The sequence below is a fragment of the Prionailurus viverrinus genome, chromosome C1 (assembly GCF_022837055.1).
Source record: "Prionailurus viverrinus isolate Anna chromosome C1, UM_Priviv_1.0, whole genome shotgun sequence".
NCBI classification, from domain to species: Eukaryota; Metazoa; Chordata; class Mammalia; order Carnivora; family Felidae; genus Prionailurus; species Prionailurus viverrinus.
In genome coordinates this window covers 27,414,173-27,442,108 of record NC_062568.1, presented here as the reverse complement: position 1 = coordinate 27,442,108, position 27,936 = coordinate 27,414,173, and the positions used below count along the sequence as shown (strand labels likewise).

The 27,936-nt window shown below is 35.9% G+C and overlaps 1 protein-coding gene and 1 non-coding gene across 24 annotated transcripts in view; both read left to right on the top strand.

Annotated features, from left to right (window-relative positions):
- The window catches only part of ABI2 (abl interactor 2), a 125,520-nt gene that overhangs the window by 30,710 nt on the left and 66,874 nt on the right, over positions 1-27,936 (top strand). The gene's annotated exons all lie outside the window — the stretch shown is intronic.
- LOC125174143 (U6 spliceosomal RNA) lies at positions 27,471-27,577 on the top strand. Its single transcript, XR_007155274.1, has one exon. It is a non-coding gene; the product is annotated as a U6 spliceosomal RNA (small nuclear RNA).

Genomic DNA, 27,936 nt, shown 5'->3' with positions numbered 1-27,936 from the left:
CATGTTGCTGTCCAGTTCTCCCAGCACCATTTGTTAAAGAGGCTGTCTTTTTTCCATTGGATGTTCTTTCCTGCTTTGTCAAAGATGAGTTGGCCATACATTTGTGGGTCTAGTTCTGGGGTTTCTATTCTATTCCATTGGTCTATGTGTCTGTTTTTGTGCCAAATATTTTCTTTTTTTAAGCATTGTTTTATTCTTAAAAGTTTTGTTTTATTTTAGTTTTTTAAAAAATTTTTCTTTTAACATTTATTCATTTTTGAAAGACAGAGAGAGACAGAGTACAAATGGGGAAGGGGCAGAGAGAGGGGGAGACAAAGAATTTGAAGCAGACTCCAGGCTCTAAGCTGTCAGCACGGAGCCCGATGCGGGGCTCGAACTCACAGACCACAAGATCATGACCTGAGCTGAAGTCAGCCGCCCAACTGACTGAGCCACCCAGGTACCCCCTGTTTTATTTTAATTGTTAATTTTGTCGCCCAACGTAGGGTTCAACTCATGACCCTAAGATATAGAATCACATGCTCTACCAACTGAGCCAGCCAGGTCCCCCTACATTTTCTTTTTTCAATAAGATTGCTTGTGATAAAAATTTGCTTCTATTGTAACCCTGTGTGGACTTTTCCAAACAAGATTTCAGAATATGTTCTTTCCCAACTACTTAAATATTTGAGAAATTTAGTGTTGCAGACATGCACAAACCAGAAAAGTCTGTAAAATGCTATTTTTGTGTTTGGCATCTTTTTCAAGTTTGTGCTAACAAAAAAGATACTGTATCTTTGTTGATTTTGTTGTGTCTTTGAAGGAGATAATTCTACTTGGGGACATAACGAACTAGTAAGCATGTTTGTATCACCATTGTGTGGGATATACCATGTTGCTGGCTGAATGAATACATCAACTGTAAGAAGGCAAATGAGGAGATGAGAAATACATCTGCTATATTTTGGGTTTATCCATTAATGGAGCTGTATAATCATAAATACAGCACATATCTTCTTTTTGTAGTTCCTATGGTCTTTGACTCCTCTGTCTCCTTTTTATTGTCATTGGCTAAGCTATACACACACACACACACACACACACACACACACACACACACACACACATAAATATATATATATATATTTTTTTACCTTCTAGATTAAGGGGATATAAACTTGTATTCTTTTTTCTTATCCTATCTTTTTGATTTAACATTTTGTTTTTGAGGGAAGTGACATTGACCTGTAAAGTAGGAAACAATGAACTACCCTACTCTGGGGAGGGCAGGTTATAAATTAGTAAACTGCTGACAAGAAGGAGGACATGTATCATGAAATGTCATTTTTTCCTGTTTCTATTTTCTAGTCTTACAGTAGTAGCTTTTATTTATTAAAAAAAATTTTTTTTTTTAACGTTTATTCATTTTTGAGACAGAGAGAGACAGAGCATGAATGGGGGAGGGTCAGAGACAGGGAGACACAGAATCTGAAACAGGCTCCAGGCTCTGAGCTGTCAGCAAAGGGCCCGACGTGGGGCTTGAACTCACTGACCGCGAGACCATGACCTGAGCCGAAGTCGGCTGCCCAACCGACTGAGCCACCCAGGCGCCCCTATAAATTTTTTTTTAACGTTTATTTATTTTTGAGACAGACAGAGACAGAGCATGAACGGGGGAGGGTCAGAGAGATAGGGAGACACAGAACCCGAAACAGGCTCCAGGCTTTGAGCTGTCAGCACAGAGCCTGATGCAGGGCTCGAACTCACGGACCATGAGATCATGACCTGAGCCAATGTCGGACGCTTAACCAACTGAGCCACCCAGACACCCCAGTGTTAGCTTTTAAAATTGACCCCATAACCCCATACATGGAGCCCTTGGTTTTGCTACCTCACTTCATATGCTATAGTGGATTTTTAAATTTATTCAGTCATTCATTATTTACTAAACTTTAGTTCTATTTTTTTTTTTTTTAATGTTTTTATTTATATTTGAGAGAGCAAACAAGAGCATGAGTGAGGGAGGGGGAGAGAGAGAGAGAGAGAGAGAGAGAGAGAGAGAGAGAGAGAGAGAGAGAGAGAGAGAGAGAGACAGGCAGAATTCGAAGGAGACTCATGGCTCTGAGCTGTTGGCACAGGGCCTTGACACGGGGCTTCAACTCCAAGCTGTGAGATTATGACCTGGTCTGAAGTCAGACGCCTAACCAACCAAGCCACCCAGGTGCCCCTGTTTTAATTTTGTTAAGCATTGCTTTACTTAGTAGTTGTTTTCCTCTTGAGTTTCAAATGGTCTTTTGGTCTTTAAATCATAATTAAGACATAGTGATTGCCCTGAGGTGTGCATTAGGTACTTTTATTGTTAGTTTGTTTAGAGCCATTGCATGTCCCTCAGAGAGTCATCATAAAAAGGTGAAAAAATGATGGGTTTGGTTTGTGGCTAAACCATGGAGGTGAGTTGAGTGGAAAGCTTTTTTTTAGTATGAATATCATGAGATCTAAGCTTCAGTTCTACAGTCCTACATCTAGTAATTCTTCTTTTTTTCTTTTTTCATCTGTAAATGGAAAGGATGATATCCTGACTCTTAATTTATTCAAGTTTTGTTCATAGATCAAAGGTTTTTAACTAATATTTATTGTTTTGTGTGAGATTCTGGTGGCATAGGGAATTAAAAAGAAACTAATAAACTATGATTCTTGTTCTCATAATACATCTAGTCCTATAATCTCATAATGGAAATAGGATCCAATACACAACCATAGTATTCCTAAGTGGCATGATGAAATTACTTCCCAAGGAAAGATGCAGTGGGAAGTTGGAAAATAGTTGTATTCAGCAGACGTTTGTAGACCTTCACCATGTGCTAGCCTTTCTGGTCAGTGAGAGAACAGACATAAGTAAGATAGTGGTCCCCGTTGTTAGAGTTGGGAATAGAAATTACATAAGGATTGGATTTAATTTTGAAATACTTTAGATTTATTCTGAACAAACTGTATTATATAATATCTGTTACCACTCTTTGGTTTCAAACTGCATATTGTAGTTGCTTTTTTAGTCATTGGATGTTGGTAATGAATTTTTGGTTTGGCAGTTTGTTTAAAGCCTGACAGTTATGACAAGAACATTGACATATAGGAGTTATCATTTTGTAATATTTCAGAATTCTGGATACTTTCTAGATACTTAGAATTTGGTATTAACCAGGTAATCATATATTAACATGAAAGGAAAATGATTTGAAAGAGAAGAAGCTTAGTAACTCTATCCTAAGTAAAAATAACGCCATTAAGGTTCAGTCTGGTACTTTTAAGTTTATTCATTCCTGGTGAGTAATAGTCTCCACATTAAGCATGAAAAGTTCTTTAAAACTCAATCATTATTTTAATTGGTATGAAGCATGCAGGAGGTAATTAGCTTAAGAAGTAGTGGTAAAAATACGCATAATTTATATATATGCCTTTTATAGGATAAAGGGACTATGGAAGATTTTTTTTACATGCTTAATTATGAGTTATGTGTTGACAGGATAATTAAAAGTTGTATGTTAGTAGATTTATGAGACAGAATTTAATGATGGTGAAACTAAGTTACTGGAAACCTTCCCTCAATTTTTTTTTAACTCAACAATAATTTAATATTATTCCATCCAGGTGAAGTAAGGAATTTCTTATAGTGTTAATTAAAAAAGTTAAAGAACTTTTTGTTTTCTGAACCATTTGGAAATAAGTTGCTGACTTGATGTCCTATTATTTGCTAAACACTTGAGTGTGTTTTTCCTACAAACAAGAACATTTTTCTATTTAATCACAAAATAATCATCAAAATCAGGAAATAATATCGATATATTTTCATTATCAAGTCCTCATATCCATTGACGTTTTGCTGACTGTGCTAATAATGTTTGTTATTAAAAAAGAATAGAGTTTAGAAATATGTTGTATTTAGTTGTGAATTTTAGCCTCCTTCAGTCTGAAACAGTTACTTGTTTCTTCATTTTTCTTTGCTTTTCATGGCCATAATACCTTTGAAAACTTTAGGCAGGGTTGTCTGTTTATTTGTTTGTTTAGTGTTCTTCAGCGTTTAATGTTTCCTCATGATTAGATTCAAGTTAAGCATTTTTGGTAAGAATGTCACAGAGGGGCACCTGGGTGGCTCAGTCAGTTAAGTGTCCGACTCTTGATTTCGGCTCAGGTCATGATCTCATGGCTTGTGAGTTCGAGACCTGTGTCAGCCTCTGTGCTGACAGCACAGAGCTTGCTTGGGATTCTCTCTCTCCCTCTCTTCCTCTGTCTCTCTCTCTCTCTCTCTCTCTCAAGATAAATAAATAGACATTTAGAAAAATGTCACAGAAATGATGCTGTGTTATTTCCTTGCTTCCTGTCAAGTTTGTCTTGATTGCAGTTTGTCCTATTACTGATGATTCACTTTGTCTTGTTATTGAAGATGTTTATTTGTTCACTTGACTGAACTTTGTTTCTGACAGGTTTCTGCACTGGTGAAGTTACTCTTGAAATGTTTCTCTGCAATTAAAAAGTACCTTGTGGGACGATGCTTTGATACAATGCATATGTCCCATTTTTCATTTAGCTTTTAGCCTGTTTTATTCATAGGGTTAAAATCCATTTTTATCACTACTTATTTTAATGATCAAATTGTCCTGCATGTAGCCTTTTATATTACTTTTCATTTGGGGTGAAAACATCTTTTTTTATACCATATCTCTTTTGTTCATAATGTTTCAAATAGAGACACAGAATCTTAGCTTAAATTACTGCTTGTTTCAGAAATGTGTAAACCCTTAAACTGGTCTAGTGCCAACCAACAACATTACTGTAAAAGGTGTTTAGTTATAAAAATGATTTTCTGTAGTTACTGGAGTTTTGTATTCTCTAAAAGTTCTTACAACTGATAAGTGTCTCCACGCAAGCTATAGTAAGTTGGTGTGTCATGGGTCCCCATTACCATCCTCAGGTTTGACAGTTTGCTGGAAGGACTCACAGAACTCAGGAACATTGTTCACAGTTTTTGTTTATTATAGATTAAAATTAGCAAAGGAAAAAGGCATGTAACATGGAGTCCAGGGGAAACAGATATGGACTTCCAATTTTCTTCTCCCAGTGGAGTTGTGACAGTGTATACTCTTCCAGCAATGACATGTGACAGCACATATGAAGTATTGCCACTAGAGAAGCTCGCCCAAGTCCTGGTGTGTGCTGTTTTTATTGGAGCTTAGCCATATAGATATGGAGCTCCCTTGTGGCTGACTCTAACTCTGGCTCCCTGGCTCCCACCCTGAGAGAGCTGACTGGTACAGCATGACCTAGGGCCCCTGGTGAACAAAATGGATTTCACCATAAGTCACATTGTTAGCATAACTAACAATGGCCCTGGGCCCCAGGTATACAGAGATACTCTTATCAGGCAAGGTATTACAAGGACTTACACCTTTTCTCCCAGAATCTGACGAAGGGCCAGTCCTTTCTTTGGAATATGCAGGATTTGAACATTCTATGCCTGCTGCACAGTTGCTTACCTCCAATAAAAATGAAGTAAGTGTGTTTAAGGAAGGAAGAAAAAAATCTCTCTACTGAATTCTTTGTAGTGCTAATGTAATTTACAAAGAAGTGACTTATTTTAGGCACTTGTGAGATACCAAATGGACTATATTTTAGGGAAAACTTGCCCATCAGTGCAATAATAACTGTGTACACTGTATGTTAGCTAACTTGACAATAAATTATATTAAAAAAAAGAATCAGTGCAGTAAAATAGAAAGGGTAGGCTTTAGGGAAGACACTATTCCAACCACTTTGATATCTGAGTGGAAGGGATCAGTTGTTGTTAACATCAGCGTCACAGAAGTTACGACGATATAATATTGGTACGTACTTAGGCTTTAGTTAACTGTATGTAGTTGTATTCCATAATGTGGATTACTGCATGATCTTTTTTGAATATTATAGTTGACACGATGGTTTATTTCTCTGTAACCTTAGGACTAAAATGTTAAGAACTTAGAGAAATATATCACTCTTTATATAGAAGTAACTTTCTTACGAATTACTAATTTACCTTCATGAAAAATCAAATTAAATTTAAAAAATGAGGCCAAAAGTCTTTAAGAATCCTACAACTTTGAAGTTGACAGAATCATTGTAACCATGTAGTCCTGTATTTCCCAAGCTAGCATTGCATAATGTGTACAAATATTTGTGTTGTAAAGTGGATATTGCAAAATGTGCCCCCTTTTAAACCTATAAGGCACAATATAATTTTAAATGTTCTGGGATGTCTTGCATTGAAGAAACCTTTTAACTTACCTAAATGTAGTGTTTCATGAAATATAATAGTCCTCAAAACTATTTTATGCATGCCCAACAGCTCTTAATAAATACTATAGCATAGTCTTAGAATTGCTGTTGTAGTTCATTTATTTCTTTTTAGTATATGTGCTACCGAAGTGAGCAAGCACCATTTTCTTCTTTTTATAAACCTAGAAGCTTATATCCATAGAATTTGAACATTCTTTTGAAGTTCTCTATCCCTGGACCATAGCTTTTAGACTTTCATCTGAATTTGTATTTAAATATTTTAAATGGTTGCAGTCCAAATGTTTTACACTTCTTTGGTACTCAGAAGTTTGTCTGCTTCCCCTCCCCTCCTAACCCATACTTCCCACATGGCTTAAAACAAAAAGTCTGTTTCTTGCTCTTAGAAGATCTGCTCTGAATTTAAGCATCTTCTATGGCTCTCCTGTCCAATAATAGTAGTCACTGGTCATTTATGGCTATTTAACTTTTTAGAGTCATTATCTATTTTACATACCATAAAATGCATCCACTTTAAAGTGTACAGTTTCGTAGGTTTTAGTATATTCATAAGATTGTGCAGCCATCACCACTATCTGGTTCTGGAACATTTTCATCACTCCAAAAAGAAATCCCATACCCATTGTCAGTTACTTTCCCATCCCCCTCTCCCTCTGTCTTAGGGCAACCTTTGATCTTTCTCTCTATGGGTTTACCTGTTCTAGGAATTTCATATAAATGGAGTCCTACAATATATGATCTTTTGTGCCTGGCTTCTTCCACTTAATATGTTTTTAAGGTTCACTGTGTTGTATTATGTTAGTATATCATCTTTTTTTTTTTTTTAAATAACAGCTTTATAGAGATATAATTCATATACCATGCAATTACTCATTTAACATATAAAATTTAGGGGCTCTTAGCATCTTTACAGATTTCTGCAGCCATAACTACAGTTAATTTTACAACATTTTCTTTACCTCAAAAGGCACCCTTTAGGTATCACCTTTTTCTTTAAGTTTATTTTTATTTATTTTGAGAGAGAGATAGAGAGCAAGAGGGGTAGGGGCAGAGAGAGAGGGAGACAGAATCCTAAGCAGGTTCCGTGTTGTCGGCACAGAGCCCAGTGTGGGGTTCGAACTCACAAACTGTGAGATCACAACCTGAGCCAAAGTCAAGAGTCAGACGCTTAACTGAGCCACCCGGGAGCCCATTTTTAATACAAAAATTTTAATGATATAATTGTGCTAATTTTGTTTAATCCTTTCTCTGTTGGATGTTTAGATAGTTTCCAATTATTTGTGTAACAGGATATTAAATGAGACTTTTCCTGTTGTCTTAGAGTTATAGTTCAGGCTCCAGAGGTGAGGACAATATTCAACAGTTATCTCCATATTTTAATAAAGGGTGTTAGATTACTCATATAGGATTTGTTGAAAGATGAAACTGCTTTTTCAGTTTCTGAAAGATGTTCAGACTGTTGAAAGATGAAACCCCCCTTATTCTCTGTATATCCATGAATATACATATTTATGGATATATAGCCATTCTTTACATACATACATTACACACATATATGTAAATGAATGAAGATTTCTTTTAAGAGGGGCATAGAAATGCTGTGCTTCTCCTCATCTCCAAATAAGTCAAGAGAGTTTTATGAAAATCAGTCATGTCATTTGGGGTTATCTGCTAAAATAACTGAGATTTCACCCCCAGCTTGAAGCTTACTAATTTGTAGAAATGCTTGAGCTGTGAAGTACAGGGAGAGAATTCTGGGTAGATCCTGACCCTAGTTGAATTGAGCATGGCATGGGAGTGGGCATGAAACTATTGCCTGACTTTCCTGAGAAAAGTCTGAAGGTTAGATCCATCCTAGAGTAGAGCAAGAGAAGAGGTTGTAATGGGAGGACCTAGTACTTCTAGAGTTTTAGAGGGGCAAAAATGCTGATTTCTCTCCCCATGGACAAAATAAGTAGAGCAGAAGTTAGTTGGGATAGAGCTTTTAAGGATCTTGCCCAAGAAAACTGCCTGCTGTGGGGAGTTATCCCTCTCAGAAAGAGGCTATGTGATTTGTGCCTTTAAAAAAAATTATTATTATTATTATTAAGAGAGAGCGCATGTATGAGTCAGGAAGAGGCAGAGGAAGAGAGAAAGAGAACCTTAAGCAGGCTCCACACTCAGCACAGAGCCTGACACGGGGCTTGAAACCAAGAGTCAGATGCTCAACCAACTGAGCCACACAGGTGCCCCCTGCCTTCTAAGCTAAGATCCAAGTATGGGAATTTGCCATAGAATGAATCACCTTCAGAGGATCTCTGAGGAACCCATAAAGTACTTCACACGAAAGAGGGTCAGAATTTGGTGTTACTCATGTAAGTCATTGCACTTTTCCTTTCATTCCTCTTGTTTTCTTCTACCATGCTGCTTCTGATTCTGAAGAAATGAACTAGAAGTAGCATCATGAAGTGGGCAGGAAGAGTGGAAGAGCAAGGTAGAAGAATAATGAAAGAACATACATTGCTTTCTAATTCTGGTTTGTGCAATTTTCAGTTTGGGCTTGAGCTGAGGAATTAGAATGGAAATTGAATTTCTGATTTAGGTTGAAATGATCCTTTTGAAGTTTGATAATGAAACTATTTTAATACCTGAAAATTACTACAAAAGCTATGAAATCTGGTTACATAATTTAGGAGCAGGAAAAGGAGACCCCAACATAGCATGGTTTGGAGAAAAGATTTAGTTAATTTATGATTCTATCCTGGAGTTCATTTTATTAAACTTGCTATTATAAATAACTGCAGAGAACATCTGTGAACAGAGTTTTTGTCCATATTTCTCTTTAATTCTTTATTATAGTTTCCCAGAAGTGGGTCAAAGAGTATGAACATTTTAAAGACATTCAGAACAGTCTTGCCAAATTGCTTTCCAGAGAGATTGTACCTCAAATACATCGTTAGCTAGTTGTGGATGGTTATCTGTCTTAATTTACCTTCACCAGGATTGATTGTTGTTTTTGAAATTTTTTGCTAGGTTAAAGCTGTAAAAAAGATGTATCTTTTGATTTACTTTGCTTCAATTACTGCTATAGTTAATAGCCAACATTTTATCAAGTTTTTGGTGGCTACTGAGTATGTGTTTCATCTTAATTTTAATAGTCTTCTGAGATAAATGGTAATCTCTTCATTTTAGAAGTGAGAAAATTGAGACTTAGAGTAGACATCTCAAAGTTTACTGTGCATACGAATCACCTAGGCATCTTGTTAAAACAGATTCTAAATCAGTAATTCTAGGATTTGGTCCAGGGTTCTGCATTTCAAACAAGTGGGTTCCATATGATGCTGTTGATCCTAGACAGTATGCTACGCTTGAGAGACAGATGCTTGGAAAAGTTTAAAACCTTGCTTATGGTGGCATAGCTAGTAAATGGTGGAGACAAAAATGTTGGATTACAGGCTTTAAGCATGAAACTGCTCTGCTAGTGAGGTTACATGTCTTTTTGTTTATTATGTTACTTTTTCTTTAATGAATTTCCTGTTCTACCCATTGCTCTACCTTTGTGTTGTTCTTAATGATTTTCTGTCGTAAGTCTATTGGTTGTAGGTTTTTTAAAAAGTAGACATTGTTTTTAGACTAGTTTTAGGTTTACTGAAAAATGAAAGTATAGGGAGTTCCCATATACCCCTAATCCTCCTCCTCCCCTCCCCCCGCCTTTGCCCTTATTATTGACGTCTTGCGTTAGTGTGGTAATTTGTTACAACTGATGAGCCAATGTCCATAATTATTATTCATTGAAGTTGACTAGGATTCATTCTTGGTATTATGTATTATTCTGTGGATTTTGACAAATTACAGTATCATAAAGAATAGTTTCACTGCCCTAAAATTCCCCTGTGCTCCCCCTATTCATCCCTCCTTACCTCCCCAAACTGCCAGCAGTCTTTTTACTGTGTCCATAGTTTTGCCTTTTTTGGAATGTCTTATAGCTAGAATCATACAATGTGTAGCCTTTTCAGATTGATTACTTTCACTGAGCAATGTACATTTAAGGTTCCTCCAAGTCTTTTTATGGTTTAACAGCTCATTTCTTTTTATTGCTGAATAATATTCCATTGTATGATTTGTTTATACAATTTGTTTATCCATTCACCTATTGAAGGACACTTTCGCTGCGTCCAAGTTTTGGTATTTATGAACACAGCTGCTATAAACATCCTTGTGCAGGCTTTTGTGTAAACCCAAGTTTTCACCTCATTTGGGTAAATACCAAGGAGCATGGTTATTTGCATCATGTAGTAAAAGTATACTTAGTTTTGTAAGAAACTGCCATACTGTCTTCCATTCACCAGCAGTGAAAGAAAGTTCTTGTTCCACATTCTTTTCAGCATTTGGTGGTGTTGGTGTTTGGTATTTTAGCCATTCTAATAGGTGTGTAGTGGTATGTTATTGTTTAATTTATAGTTCCTGGTGACATGTTGAATCTTTTCATATGCTTATTAGCCATCTGTATATCCTCATTGGTGAAGTATCTGTTCAGATCTTTGCTTTTTTAAAGAAATTGATTGCTTACTATTCTTGAGTTTTGTTTTTAAGTAGGCTGTATACCCAACTGGGGTTTGAACTCATGACCCTGAGATCCAGAGTCACATGCTGTACCAACTGAGCCAGCTAGGTGCCCCTACTTATTCTTGAGTTTTAAGAGTTCTTGGTATATTTTGGATGCCAGACTTTTATCAAATGTGTGTTTTGTAAATATTTTTTTCTCAATTTGTGGCTTATTTTTTTAACGTAACGGTCTTCTACAGAGTTGAAGTTTTAAATTTTCTGTCTCAAATTTGTCTTCAAATTTTTTTATTACTTTAATTTTTCTTTCTATACCATTGGGTATAGATTTTTGTTTATTTCCATTTTGAAACTTCATTTTATGATTTAAAACATTTTGTGGTATAACGCTTTTGAAGATCGTGGTTGTCTTTTTGACCATTGCTTTATATTTAGCAAACTTTTTCCATCTAGAGATCAGATAACATAAAAGGGGCTGTCATTTTTTGAGCTCTTTCATTGTGCCAAATTCTGTGCTAAATTCTTGGCATGCATGATCTCATTTAATCATCCGTGTTTTTTACTGTCTGAAATAATTCTGTCATATCCTCATCTGTCTCTTCTTATATCCAAAATCTGTCTTTTTTATTCTTATATGATTACCCTGCTTCGTACTTCAGAGATTAAAACCATTAGACTAAATCTCCTTCATCTTTCCGCCTTAAAATCTACGAACCTTATAGCTGCAGCAACTTTCTCCCTTTTCTCTTTTCCATTAATGGAACTGTTCTCCTTCTATCAAAGACCAGTTGCTCCACTTGAGCTCTTTCTCAAATATTTTGTTCCTTTGCTTACACTCTCTTGCCTCTTCAACTGTTTCTGTCCCTTTGGATCATTTACCTCAGCATGCAGACATGTTCTGTTATCTCCCATCTTAAACTTTTTTTTTAACCCTATATTTTCTTCTAGCTGTGGTCCCTTTTCTATAATTCCCTGTATGAACAAACATTTTTCACAGACTTACCTACCTCTGCTTCCTTCCCTTCTTAACATTCATTCTAATCTGGTTTCTACAGTACTGTTAAACAAAAATGACTTTTTTCAAATTCATCAAATGATTCCATATTGCCACAGCCATTCACTGGATATGACCTCATCTTTTCTGACTTCTCAGTAGCACTGACCATGTCTTCCTTCTTGAAACAGTCTCTTATCTTGGTTTCTGTGACATTGCACTCTCAGGTGTTCTACCTCATTCGTCCTTTACAGATTGTTTACTTTCTCATTATCATAGTCTCTGAAGGTTGGGTTCTGAAGCATAGTTCCTAGTCATCATTTCTTCTCTTTATACTCTACATCTCATTCATATTTTCATTTTAACTATTTTTTGGGCACTTACTTTGTATTGCCTGCTGTTTCTAAGCAATATTGGGGATTCAGGAGTGCTCTGCATTTCCATGCTTTTAAATACAGTATACTTTCCATTGTCTTTTAAATTTCTTGACTTCTGTCCCAAATAGGTTCCCACTTCCATTTGACTTTCTTAGAGACAACTCAGATTCAGCATGACTCTAGTAATGCAGAAGTGGGAACAGACTTAAGGATTTAGTCTTATATCCTTATAAAAGAGACTAGTGATAAATAGTAATCATGGAGGTGAGATCTTACATGCAATTATGAAATTCTTTTGATATTTGAATTTTGAATTTTGAAATTTTGAATTTGAAACTTTTGAGATAGTGAAGGCTTCTTTGTCAATTTTAATTTGAGTTCTATCTTGTAAATGACATGTGCTCATGTGTAGTAAACCATTTGTGTCTCCTTCAGTATTTTCTTGATATATTGTGGCTAAGTATGGTGTCAGCACTATAATGGTAAAGTTTCACTGGGAAGTAAAAGTAGTTTTTGTTGATTTCATAATCACAAATAGAAGAAATCAGTCACTGCTTGTTGATGTGGGAAGCATGTTCATGCTGGTGTTACTAAACACCCTTTCCCTGTAGCTAATGAAAGACCTTAGTAATGGCTAGATTTGGGAGATAGGAGTATATTTTAATTCTAACTGAAAAAAAATTGGAAGAAGTAATCTGTACCCATTAAACAGTAGTCCCTCATTCCCCTCTCAGCACTGGTATCTCTACTATAATTTATCTGTATGAATATACCTATTCTAGTTACTTTATTTTTTAAAACTTTATTTATTTTGAGAGAGAGAAAGAATGTGAGCAGAAGAGGGGCAGAGAGAGAGAGAATCCCAAGCAGGCTCTGTGCTGCCAGAGCAGAGCCTGATGTGGGGCTCCAACCCACAAACTGTGAGATCATGACCTGAACTGAAGTCAGGAGTTGGATGCTTAACCAACTGAGCCACCCAGGCACCCCCTAAGTACTTTATATAAGTAGAATCATAACATTGGTCTTTCATGTCTTGCTTATTTCACTTAATGTTATGTTTTCAAGGTTCATCTATGTTGTAGCATCTACCAGAATTTCACTTGTTTTTAAGGTTCTGTTATATCCCATTGTTTAGTTCCACCAGATTTTATTTATCATTCATTTGTGGAGAGGTATTTAGGTTGTTTCTACCTTTTCACTGTTGTGAGTAATGCTGCCGTGGACTTTAGTGTATAAGTATCTTTTTCAGTATTTGCTTCAAATTTTTTTGGGTGTATACCTAGAAGTGGGATTGCTGAATCATATTAGTAATTCTGTGTTTAACTCTTTGAGAAACTACCAAACTGTTTTCCATAGTCTCCATACCATTGTACATTCCTACCAACAATGCAAAGGGGCTCTAATTTCTTTGCTGCCAGCATTTGTTATTTTCTGTTATTATTTTTTAAGTAATAGCCATTCTAATATATATATTAAGTAGTACCATATGGTTTTCACTTGTGTTTTTCTAAAGATATAATGTTGAACATGTTTTCATGTATTTTTTGGCCATTTGTATATCTTTGGAGAAATCTCTATCAAGTGTTTTACTCATTTAAAAAAATTAAAAAAGATTTTTTAAAATGTTTGTTTATTTTTGAGAGAAAGACAGAGCCAAAGTTGGGGAGGGGTAGAAGAAGAGGGAGACACAGAATCTGAAGCAGGCTCCAGGCTCCAAGCTGTCAGCACAGAGCCCGACGTGGGGCTTCAACCTATGAACTGTGAGATCACGACCCAAGCCAAAGTCAGACACTGAACTGACTGAGCCACCCAGGCGCCCCTAAAAAAAAATTGTTTAATGTTTATTTATTTTTGAAGGAGAGAGAGACAGAGTGTATTGGGGGAGGGGCAGAGAGGGAGAGAGAGAGACAGAGACACAGAATCTGACGCAGGCTCCAGGCTCTGAGCTGTTAGCACAGAACCTGACACAGAACCCCTAAAAAAAAAATTGTTTAATGTTTATTTATTTTTGAAGGAGAGAGAGACAGGGTGTATTGGGGGAGGGGCAGAGAGGGAGAGAGAGACAGAGACACAGAATCTGACGCAGGCTCCAGGCTCTGAGCTGTTAGCACAGAACCTGACATGGGGGCTTGAACCCATAAGCCATGAAATCATGACCCTGAGCCAAAGTCGGGCGCTTAACCAACTGAGCCACCCAGGCACCCCAAAGTGTTTTACTTACTTTTTAATTGGGTTGCTTGTTTTTGTTGTTGTTGTTCAGTTGTAGGAGTTCTTTATATATTCTGGCTATTGATCCCTTATCAAATATATGATTTACAAATATTTTCTCCTATTCTGTGGATTACCTTTTCACTGTCTTTTTTTTCAACGTTTATTTTTGGGACAGAGAGAGACAGAGCATGAACGGGGGAGGGGCAGAGAGAGAGGGAGACACAGAATCGGAAACAGGCTCCAGGCTCTGAGCCATCAGCCCAGAGCCTGATGCGGGGCTCGAACCCACGGACCGCGAGATCGTGACCTGGCTGAAGTCGGACGCTTAACCGACTGCGCCACCCAGGTGCCCCTACCTTTTCACTGTCTTGATAGGGTCATTTGCACAGAAGTTTAAAACTTTGATGAAGTCCGTTTTATCTGCTTTTTCTTTTGTTGCCTGTGCTTTTAATTTCATCTGTCACCTTTTAAAGTTTATTTATTTTGAGAGAGTGTGCACCCATGCACACAAGCAAATGAGGGTGGGGCAGAGAGAGAGGGAAAGAGAGAGAATCTCAAGTAGGCTTAGAACTGTCATCATGGAGCCTGACGGAGGGCTTGAACTCATAAGCCTTGAGATCATGACCTGAGCTGAAATCAGTAGTTGGTAGCTTAACTGACTGAGCCACCCAGGCACCCCGTCCCTTTTTAAAATTTATGTTTGCTTAGTGTACATATGACATTATAACCACATTTAAAAATATTTCAAAAGGAAAAAGTTACCCTAATATTTTAAGTGATGTAAAAACTTCTCTTTTCCCCATTCTTGCTCTGTGATTGTTTTTACATAATTAAATGCATACTGTATATTTTCTTTGTACTCATTTACAGATTTTTTCCATGATTAATTAAAATATAATGTGTAACAATGAGATAGCAAATATAAATATTACATAATATAGCAAAATATTAACATTTTTAATGAGTGATAATAGGTTTGCTTATTTTTATTTTTATTTATTTATGTTTAAATATTTAGTTAGTTTTGGGAGAGTGCAAGCGGGGAGGCTCAGAGAGAGGGGGCACAGAGGATCTAAAGTGGGCTGTGCGCTGACAGGCTGACAGCAGTGAGCCTAGTGTGGGGCTCGAATTCATGAACTTTGATATCATGACCTGAGCCAAAGTTGGACACTCAAATCGACTGAGCCACCCAGGTGCCCCAGGTTTGCTTAATTTATTTTTGCACATTTAGTTCCCTTTTTTGTTGTTTCTAACTAGGAGCTTAGTTTTTAGTTAACCCTATTCCTAATATAGGAAAATATAACAGCCTTAGGGTCTAGCACAATTTTTGGGGCACCTGGGTGGCTCAGTCAGTTGAGCATCCTATTTCAGCTCAGGTCATGATCTCATGGGTTCGTGAGTTTGAGCTGGTGCAGAGGCTGCTTCAGTTTCTGTTTCCCTCTCTGTCTGTCCCTCCCCCACTCAGTCTCTCTCAAAAATAAAATAAACATTGAAAAAAAGAATCTAGCACTTTTTACCATAAGTTCATACCATAATACTTACAGGTTCAGTATTACTTTAGCTTTCTTAAGAATATTTGGCATCCCGAGGTGCCTGAGTGTCTCAGTTGGCTAAGCGTCCAACTCTTGATTTTCACTTAGGTTATAATCTCACAGTTTGTGGGATCAGGTCCCGTGTCGGGCACTGTGCTGACAGCGCAGAGCCAGATTGGGATTCTCTCCCTCCTCTCTGCCCTTCCCCTCACTCATGCGCGCACGCTCTCTCTTAAAATAAACATTAAAAAAAAAGCATTTGGCATCCTTGTCATGAGCTTCTCTTCATCTGCCAAAGGAAGATAATTACAAAGCAGATTTAAAACAGTGTGGGTATGTTTTAAAAAACTTTTTTCCCCTTGTTAATTACTTGGTAAAAATAGTGCTTTGTTTTTGTCATCCTTCCTCCATCCCCATCATTTGTATGGAACATTTTCCCGTGTTCATGTCTGTTTTGTGTTTTTTTTTTTTTTTTTTGTAAATTGTTCATGTTTATTGAATTATATTGTGTCTCACTGTGTCATGTATGACTTATTCTAGTTTGAATGCCATACTGTCTTTTTTTTTAGACTATATTCTCCATCCAAGAATCTGGAAGCAAAGCATGAATATATTCTTCCATAGGCATCATAGAAACTAATAGTTGAACAATTCTGAAGGCATAGTAGGTGTATATCTCCAAAGTTTTGCACGTTCTTTTGGCAAAAACTTTCCAGTTGCGTGTAATGATTGTCATATATTTTAGAAGCTATTATTTGAATTTCAGTGGAATTTAGTGGTGGGTCTTTCTTTCAAATTTGGTTTAGTTATGAGATTTGTTGGAATGCAGAATTGGAAGCTCAGTAAATAGGTATTATAAGAATACTCCCCTCTGCCACATATTGAGTCAGATGCTGTGAGTCTGCCATGACCTAATTAGGTTAATTACACGTATGATATTTTACCTTCCTAACAGTTTGGTAAGAAGGAAAACGGCTACTATACCAATCTTAAATTCCAGCACATCCCAGTCTTAATGCAGGGGTGATAGTGAACTCATGATACGTTAATAATACCAAACTATATGTTTTCTGAACCAGGGACTCTTTTTCATGCCTCTTCGTCCTTGTTGAGGCTGTTTTCCCTAGTTGGAATAACTTCTCTCACCCTTGCTTGGTAGTAATAACTCCATTTTTGAGACTATTTGGATGGTCATCTAGGATACTGTTCCTACTTGGATATCATTTGTATCCTTGAAAATTTTGTGTTGATATTTTGTTTGTTTGCTTTTCTCTGTATTGGACTGAAACTTCTTGAGTGCAGAGAACATGTATTCATTTTGATGTCCTGCTGCATAGTACGGTATATGTCATGTAATATGTGTTCAGTGAATAAGAGTTTATTAAAACAGGCACCTGGGTGGCCCAGTTGGTTAAGCATCTGACTCTTGATTTTGGCTCAGGTCATGATCATCATGGTGGTGAGATTGAACCCCATGTTGGACTCTGGGCTGTGCATTGAGCCTGCCTAAGATTTTCTCTCTCCCTCTCCCTCTGCTCCTCCCCTGCTTGAGCGCTCTCTCTCTCTCTCCAAAAAAACAAAAAACAAAAAAACCCAAAATTATTAAAATAAACTGATGGAATTAAATTATATCATGGAGGGTCTAGAAGGAATTGTTTAATACTTTAGATGGGCTAACACTGAATGAGAACTAAGTACCTATATTTTATCTAATCTGGTTGTAGTTTATATTCAGAGCAAAAATAATTGTATTATTTTCCAGGTAGTGTAATGTACTGGACTAGACTAGGCAAGAGATTTAATGCTTGGGAATAGAAAGAAACTGACAGTAGATCTCCAGGGTGTTATCTGTAGAAGAAAACTGTCTCCTGCATGTTCCCACTCATGCTCCCTAAATATTGTCATTCTCTTCCTGCCCCCCTCCCCATTATCTATGCAATATCTGCCAAATCTGTGGTTCTATTTAGTAGAAGTAGAAAGGAAAAATAAATAATGGTAGGAATCTGGTGATAGTGATATTATAGTTTTGAGGTGCTCTAGAGGGGGTAAAGTTCTTACTCTTTTTATTTCCCAGTACCAATCCCAGAACATCAAATTGAGAAGTAAGCGTAAATCTTTTTCTTAGGGGTACACAATAAGGCATGAATAGCTTGGATGGTGCCAAACCATCTGGAGATCCAGGACATCTCCCTTATAGCACTTTTTCTCCTTCCCTACTCCCCACCCCCACTGGGTGATAGAGGTAACCGTGATTCTCTGAAACCTTAAGGTAGATACAGCTCAACAAATAATATGTAACTTCCATGTGTAATGTGATATGAAGATATGTAAGGCATAGTACTTACCCTCAAAGGGCTTACCACTAGGGGGCGTGGGAGTTTGGGTCAGTGAAACATGCGCATATTATAAAACATGTGCTCTAAGTCTGATGACCGAATGCTGTGGGAATGAGTTCTCAATAAGAAATGATGAGTATCACAATCAGGGATGGTTTCCTTGAAGAGGCAAGGGATGGGTTGTTGAAGTTGATGGGTTACAGGTAAAGTAAATAGGCTAAGGTAAGAAGCAATGATCTATGTTTTGAGAATCATAAATTTCATTAAGCTGTAATCTAAGGTCCGAGTAGGGTTGAATGGGAGATAAATTCTAGGCAATATTAAGGGAGGCTGTAAATGATAAATAGGGGAGTTTACATAGAAGTAGGTATAAAGAAGCTATGGGGGGTTCAGAACTGATTTAGGAAGATGAATTTTTAGGACAGTCATCAGATTGTAAGATACTACAGCTGACCTGGAAACCAGTATAAGTAGCACTAGAAAGGTAATGAGGACCTGAAGTAGATTGTAGGCAGTGGAATTGAAAGAAAGAATGTAAGACACAGATTGAATATAAGTATCTTGGCAACTAATTAGGTGTAGGATACAGAAAGTTGGAAAGTATGTTAGATCATGGAGTAATGGTGATAAGGAACAGAATTAAGAAGTTGTTTTGGGTAAGGTGATGAGTTATGGATATATTGAGCTGGCATAATATGCAAGATGAGATGCTATGTCAACTAAAATATGGATTTTGCAGAGATGTAAGGTAAGCTGTAAATAGATTTTAAAATTCTTTGCTTGAAATTGATAGCTGAGGAAGGAATAAAGTTTCTTTCTGGGGAGTGAAAGTACGATAAGAAGAGAAGTAGTTTGAAGACAGGTTTTGGGAAAATCTCCACCTATAAAGTAATTGGTATCATGAGGGAAACTAAAGACATAGCAAAGTTGGAAGGATTAATCATTGCATAATATGGACCTGCTAGGGAGGTTACTTTATTCTGTGTAAGAATCTGTCTTTGTAGGATTATTATACAGAGCATACATTGTAATGTTTTTCTGTAAACCTATGATAATTTCCTCTTTTCTAAAAGTTTTTTTCTTTTTTCTTAATCTCATTTAAGTAGGAACATTAAATAGCTGGGTTGAAGTGTTATTTATGCCTTTAGTACATAAATTATATAACCGTAATCTAGTCAGTACTTAAATATACTTATAGCAAAGGTCAGTCACAGGCATTTACTTATCAGACATTGCTGCTTAGGAACTGCAAAACAACCTCTGTTAAAATACTATTCACTGTTTCTTTTATAGGAAATAAGATATTGTAGCTTCTTTGTAATTAATAGGTTTCTCTGTTAAAGGTAAAGTAGAAATTCTGATACCAATTTTTATTGAACATTTTATGGGGAAAAAATCTCAACTTTAGTAAATATGCTGGTGAAGTGATCACTAAAATCTCAAACCTGGAATATCAGTTCTTGTTATACTAGATTCTTATAAAACCTTAATGAATGTCCTTGGGTTGACTTATTCATAGTAGATGTGCAGTAACCTCGACCCTTTACAACTTCATTTTGGACTTAGAAATAATAATAAAAAATCTTTGAGTCCCAAATAACTGTTTTAGTAAGCATGGAAACGTATAATACATTTCAGAAAGTTTAATTAAAAAAATTGTTTTGGAACGATTATGCCTTACAAATATTCCTTAGAGTTGACTAGGGCGGAACACTTAAGTTTCTCTTCCTTTTTATTAATGCATGTGTTACAGTTAAAAAAAAAAAAAGTAATACCTCTGAGGCGCATCGGTGGCTCAGTCAGTTAAGTGTCCAACTCTTGATTTCAGCTCAGGTCATGATCTCACAGTTCATGGGTTCGAGCCCCAAATCGGCGTCCATGCTGACCACGTGGGGCCTGCTTGGGATTCTCTCTCTCCCTCTCCATCTGCCCTTCCCTTGCTTGTTCTCTCTCTTAGAATAAATAAATAAACTTTAAAAAGTAATAGCTTTATTTTTTTCTGACACATAAAATTAATACTTGCCTGAAGTAATCTTTATGAAAAGACCCAAATAAATTATATTCCCAACATTCAGAGAAAACTTATGTTGATATTTTGGGGCTTATTTTTTTCTGACTCTTTTCGTATGCTCATTTTTACATACAGGCACCTACAGAATCAGGATGATTGTGTTAAAATTGCTTCATAACTGGCTCTTTTGCACTTTTTTTTTTTAATTTTTTTTTTCAACGTTTATTTATTTTTGGGACAGAGAGAGACAGAGCATGAATGGGGGAGGGGCAGAGAGAGAGGGAGACACAGAATCGGAAACAGGCTCCAGGCTCTGAGCCATCAGCCCAGAGCCTGACGCGGGGCTCGAACTCCCGGACCGCGAGATCGTGACCTGGCTGAAGTCGGACGCTCAACCGACTGCGCCACCCAGGCGCCCCTCTTTTGCACTTATTTTGTAGATATATTTCCGTCTCAGTAATACATAGCAATACTGTTCTCATTACTGTATGAATGTACTATATAAATGTACTGTTTAATCAGTCTTATGTTTCTTTTCCTTCCCCACTAATTGTGTCATCAGTGAACGCCCTATCTGTGCCTTTTTCATAATTGATTATTTTTCTGAGATAGATTTAGAGCTATAAAGTAGTGGAATTTATATAAGCTTAGATCAGAATAGTGAAACCCTTGGAATAGAGGTATGTTTTTAGGGTAAATTATGACCTGATAAGCCAGAGAATAGTGTTTTATAGTGTCAGACTCAGGTGTATCAGAATAGTGTTAGTTGATCATGCTGAAGTGTTTCCAGAATTGCTGTGTTGAAGGATTGGAGGGGTAGCTATATATTTGAAAATGTGTGTTCTTTAACATTCAAATTGAGTGGTGGAGGATCTGATAGAGAAGATGATGAGGATGGCCTCTCTCCCAAATATGGGGAGAATTAGGTAATAGGTTGGGGGTAGAATTAATGGCTAAGCCAAAATTAGAGGTGTCTGAATAAGTTCTGATTCCAGTATTATAATCCCATGATTTAGAGGCCAAGACAGAATAAGCTTTTTACAAATTAAGAATGAAAAATATATACAGTTATTTGTATAGGGAGTTGTTTATATATAGGGTGTTTATCCTATGAAAACATTACTCATGTCTTCATTGTTAACCTGTTTTGGTTATCAGTGCAAAGTAATAGTGATGTAAAAGTTTCCTGATATTTTTATTTGAAGATTAATAAGGGAGTAGAGATTTTTTTACACATTTACTTAAGACTTGTCATAAAATGGTTTACCTGATTAAAAAGATACGTATAATACAAGTAATCTGTGGGAATTACTTTTTTTTCTGAATCAGCTGTGTATACTATGTTAATTCATTATTTTCTTGGTTAAAAATCGACATAGGTGTTTGACATAATTGATAATTGTTTTCAACATGCCTTTTCCTCATACTATCATATTATGTTTATTTCACTGTACTTCTTAGTTTTTATTAACCTTGTTTAATTCACATTAGTAATTTATTTATATGTCTTCTCCCATAATAGATCCCTCAGAGCAGATACAATGTTTTAAAATTCCTTAGCTCTGAGAGCAGTGTCTTGTATATATGATAGTTATGTTACATTGAATGATAGGGCAACATTTTTTTTTTTTTTTTTTGTAACAGTGGCCGTACAGTTCTCCTTCATTGTAGTGTTCATTTTCAGCATTTACTTCTATGTGTCATTTTTTGTTATTTTTGTTTCATAGAGTTTATGTAAACCAGATTTTTGTCTCTTCTAATGAAAATAGTTATTAAACTGTCTGTGAATTTTGTACAAGAATGAGTATTATAGGTTAATGAGTTATTTCTAGTTAATTGAATGCAATCTTATTCTGTGGGACCAAGATCAGAAAAAAGTATTTATCTCCCTAGTCTACATGTGTTCTGGGGCTGTTATCTTAATGCTTACAGGACTGTATTTGCATTCTTTTTTCATAATTACATATGAACTGACATAGTAATTCTTAGGCTTAAGTAAAGATCAAACCCTTTTAAATAGAAAGAAAGAAATCTGACTGCCTGTATTGACTTGATTTATTTTGAAAAATAAATGTAATTTTTATGCTAATGTTATTTAATGTTCAAACGTAAACTTAGATATAAGCCACTTAAAATTACAGCTGTCTTGTAACAAGACATATTTATTAGTAACATATTTATTACTATAAATATGTAATAAATTTATAAACAAAATACTAAATTAATAAAATTTAAGTCAGGAGCACTAATGTCATGGGTAATATTTTGCCAAAACTTAATAGTCCTTGAAATTTGAATATGTGGTGGGTTTATAGATTCTTTTTTCTAACTTTTTTTTTTATTTATTTTATTTATTTTTTTTAATTTTTTTATTTTTAAAAAAAAATTTTTTTTCAATGTTTATTTATTTTTGGGACAGAGAGACAGAGCATGAACAGGGGAGGGGCAGAGAGAGAGGGAGACACAGAATCGGAAACAGGCTCCAGGCTCTGAGCCATCAGCCCAGAGCCTGACGCGGGGCTCGAACTCCCGGACTGCAAGATCGTGACCTGGCTGAAGTCGGACGCTCAACCGACTGCGCCACCCAGGCGCCCCTAACTTTTTTTTTTTTTAATGTTTATTTATTTTTGGAGAGTGAGGGAGAGAAAGAATCCCAAGCAGGCTCTACACTGTCAGCACAGAGCCCAATGGGGGCTCAATCCTATGAATGACAAAATTATGATGAGCCAAAATTAAGAGTCAGACCCTCAATAGACTGAGCCACCCAGGTGTCTCGGTTTACAGATTATTTTGAGCAGTGTTACAGAGTGTACGATGGACTTCTCGGGGGTCCCTTGGAATGACTCAAGTCTCCTGGTTATTTAAGCCATTGCAAACCCTTTAAAAAACTTTAATTGCTTGTACAGCACAATGTAGTGTACACTTGGTCATCATTTGATGCAAATGCTTTATTTATATATTGTTTGCCTCTTTTATCTCATTAATTTGCTTTTCAGTTAAAGTAGCATGACTTTGGCCTGACACAGTTGAGCCCCAAAGCAGAGCTGAATTTGCTTTGCGTCTTAGTTTTTCAGTAATTCCAGAGGATTTATATTATGTAATGTTAATATGTGAATTTTAAAATTTTGTAAATACATTATTGTGGAAATTTAAAGTACAAAAAATTATTAAAGACATTTGCTGATTTCTGGGGAATATCTGTGAACTTTCATTTGGGATACCGTGATTTAGTCTCTCTCATAGTTATTCTTAAATAGATGCTATCTGACACCTTAAAAATCCTATAATCTGTGGCTCTTTATTGAATAATCTGCTTAGGTGTAGTATGAAAAATTTTGGCAAATGTCAGAATAGAGGAATTGGAGTTTTGTTACCTTCAACTGTAGGGTATCTGTTAAATTTTTAAAAATAAATTTAATTTATGGTATAATTTATAAGCATAATTATAATTTTATATAAGTTTGATGACAGTATAATTTTTGTATCTTTTAAAACTTTGTTGTTTTTAATTTTAATTTCAATACAGTTAACTAACATACAGTGTTAGTTTTAGGTGTATGGTACAGTGATTCAGCAATTCTATACATTGTCAGTGCTCATCATAAGAATACTTTTTAATCTCCATCACATATTTCACCCATCCCCCTACCCACCTCCCTTTGGCAACAGGAGAGTTCTCTATAGTTAAGAGTCTGTTTCAATTTTTACATCTTTTGTTGGCATTGACATTTGTGAAATTTGAAACAGATATGCCTGTGTTGAAAGTAGCTGACAACAGAGAATGATTTTGTGTTTGTTTTTAAGACTATTTTTTAGAGCAGTTTTAGGTCCACAGCAAAATTGAGAGGAAGGTGTAGAGATTTCAACATCCCCCACGATATTGGTATATTTGTTACAGTTGATGAACCTATCTTGACACATAATCACCCGAAGACCACAGTTTCACTTTAGAGTTCACTCTTGGTGTTTTGCATTCTGTGGGTTTTGACAAATGTGTAATGACATGTATCCCTTACGGTATCATACAGAGTATTTTCACTGCCCTAAAAATCCTCTGTGTTCCACCTATTCATCCCTTCTCTGACCAACCCCTGGCAAACCACTGTTGTTTTTACTGCCTTCATGGTCAGAGTCTTACCTTTTTCAGAATGTCTTATTGTTGGAATCATACAACATGTAGCCTTTTCAGATTCATCTTTTTTCATTTAGTAATAAGCATTTAAGGTTACTCCATGTCTTTTCAGTGCTTGCTAACTCATTTCTTTTTAGTGTGGTATGATGTACCACATCTTGATTGCTTCTAAGTTTGACAATTATGAATAAAACTACTATAAACATTTCTGTATGGGTTTTTGTGTACACATAAGTTTCCATCTCCTTTGGGTAAATACCAAGAAGCTGGATTACTAGATCATCTGGTTAGAGTATGTTTAGTTTTGTAGGAAACCAACGTGTCTTCCAAAGTGGCTGTACCATTTTGCATTCCCACCAGCAGTGAATGAGAATTCCTGTTGTTCCACAGCCTTGTCAGTATTTGGTGTTATCAGTGTCCTGTACTTCAGACATTCTGATAGGTGTAATGGTATCTTGTTGTTGTTTTAATTTACATTTCCCTGATGGCATATGATGTGGAGCATCTTTTCATGGGCTTATTGCCATCTGTGTATCTTCTATGATGAGGTGTGTGTGAAGGTCTTTGGTCCCTATTTTAATTGATTTTTTTTCCCTATTGTTGACTTTGAAGAGTGGTTTTTATTTTGAGTAACAGTCCTTTATCAGTTGTGTCTTCTGTAGATATTTTCTTCCAGTCTGTGGTTTGTCTTCTCATTTCTCTTGACATTGTCTTGTGTAGAGCAGAAGTTTTTAATTTCAATGAAATCTAATTTATCCGTTATTTATTTCATGGATCTTGCCTTTGATTTTGTATTTAAGAGTCATTGACATACCCAAGGTCACCCGGATTTTCTCCTGTGTTATCTTCCAGGAGTTGCATAGTTTTGCAGTTTACTTTTAAGTCTATCATCCATTTTGAGTTAATTTTTATGAGGAGTATAAGCTGTGTGTGTGTGTGTGTGTGTGTGTGTGTGTGTGTGTATTTAAATGTCCAGTTGTTTCAGACCATTTGTTGAAAAGACGGTCTTCCCTCCATTGTATTGCCTTTGTTCCTTTGTTAAAGATAGTTAACTGTTTTTATGTAGTTCTATTTCTAGGCTGTTTTGTTCCATGGAACTTTTTTGTCCATTTTTAACCAGTACCATACTTGATTAGTATATCTGTCTTGATTACTGTAGCTGTAGAGTGAATCTTGAAGTTGAGTAGTGTTAGTCTTCCCACTTTGTTGTTCTCCTTCAATACTGTATTGGCTATTCTGTGTCTTTTGCCTTTACATTTTAGAATCAGTTTGTTGATATACACAAAATAATATGCTGGTATTTTGGTTGGGGTTGCATTGACTCTATATTTCAGATTGGGAAGAATGGGCATCTTGACAGTATTGAGTCTTCCTATCCATTTATTCAGTTCTTTGATTTTGTTTGTTGGAGTTTTGCCATGTTCCTTATATGGATCTCAGACATATTCTGTTAGATATGTACTTGAGTATTTTATATTTTAGGTTATTAATGTAAGTGATATTGTTTTTAATATCAAATTCCACTTGTTCATTGCTACTATATTCATTGCTGGAAAGCTGTTGACTTTTTTATGTTAACCTTGTATCCTGCAACCTTGATGTAATCTTTTTATTAAGTTCCAAGAATTTTTTTGGTCAATTCTTTGGGATTTCTATATAGGTGATCATGTCATCTATGCCCTTTCCTTCTAAAGGGTTTCAGGAATAAACTTTTTTCTTTTAATACATTAGAAACCATTTAGTTTTATTAAATATATAAAGTTCATACTTGGTCTAAATAAAGCACTTAAATAAAGCACACCACTGTGTGCTCCTTGGTGAAAAAATAGATTACAAACAATCAAGAAACATTTTTGGGGATGCCTGGGTGGCCCAGTCAGTTAAGTGTCCGACTTCCGTGCAGGTCATGATCTCACGGTTAGTGGGTTTGAGCCCCACTTTGGGCTCTGACAGCTCAGAGCCTGGAGCCTGCTTCGGATTTTCTCTCTCTCTCTCTCTCTCTCTCTCTCTCTGCCCCTCCCCCACTCACAGTCTCTCTCAAAAATAAATAAATGTTAAAAAAATAAAAGCATTTTTGTTCTCCTGATACAATCATCTGAGAGTTGTGCGTTCTTTGGTTTTCAAGACTGAGGCCAATTATTTAGTAAACATGAATGTACAATAAATGTATGCCCTTATAGAAAAGTAAGCTATACTTTTCTCTGATGTATGTGAATATTCTTTCATTTCAATCACATCAGCTGATATTCCTGACTTCTATATATTCATGACTTCACTATTATGAGGATACATCAGGATTTTAAAGGACTCCCAACTTTTTTTCCTTAAAGAGCAATTGGTATAGCAATTTATTTATAAAATTCACAGTGTTCCTTTGCCTTACTTTAATGTAGAAGAATGATGCCCTAAATACATACTTCATGTTGGTTTACATCAATGTTATATCAGCCACAAAAAGCATCTCTCATATATTTTACATTACAGGGTCTTCAGTCTTCTGTGGAAAAGTAGATATACACAAAGCCTACCTAATATAAAAGGGTCTCATATCTTTGATGATCAATCAGCTACATGATTTCATATATTCACTAGGAACAAAGGCAGAGCATGAAATGATAATATTTGCTCTTCAAAAAATCTCAAATACTATCCAGTATAAAAAGGTACATTGAAAATATTTGTTTGTCCAGATATCCATCCCCTTGATCCTTTGAGGCATACTATCAAATAAATTTTCTAAGTGTTTTAATTTTGAATTATTCTCTAGAGTTAATACTCTGATTTAGAGTAATTTCTGAAAAGTGTTAATGACTTGCTGCTTTTACTGTGAATTCAAGAAAAGTTGTTGATTGTTGTCATTGTGTTGAGCTTTTTATTTGTTAGGATGGAATAGTGTCTTTCAGGCTCCTTACGTGTATAATCAGAATCTAGAAGTCTGTATGGTGGGCTTTTTTTTTAAGTATTTATCTTCTACCAGATTTGGTTTCAACTCTGTTGTTAATTCAAGTATTGATAAGAGTGAGATTACTGTGCTCTCTTCAGCAGCACATATACTAAATTTGGAACGATACAGAGAAGATTAGCGTTGCCCCTGCGCAAGGATGACATGCAAATTCGTGAAGCGTTCCATATTTTTTTTCACTCATATGAGGACTTTAAGAGACAAAACAGATGAACATAAGGGAAGGGAAACAAAAATAATATAAATACAGGGAGGGGGACAAAACAGAAGAGACTCATAAATATGGAGAACAAACTGAGGGTTGCTAGAGGGGTTTTGGGAGGGAGGATGGGCTAAATGGGTAAGGGGCACTAAGGAATCTACTCCTGAAATCATTGTTGCACTATATGCTAACTAATTTAGATGTAAATTTTAAAAAATAAAAAATAAAATTAAAAAAAGAGATTACTAAGGATTAAGATAGAAAAGAGAAAATAAAGCTAATATAGTTATCTTTAACTCTTTGCAAGATAAACTGAGTATAATTTGATTAT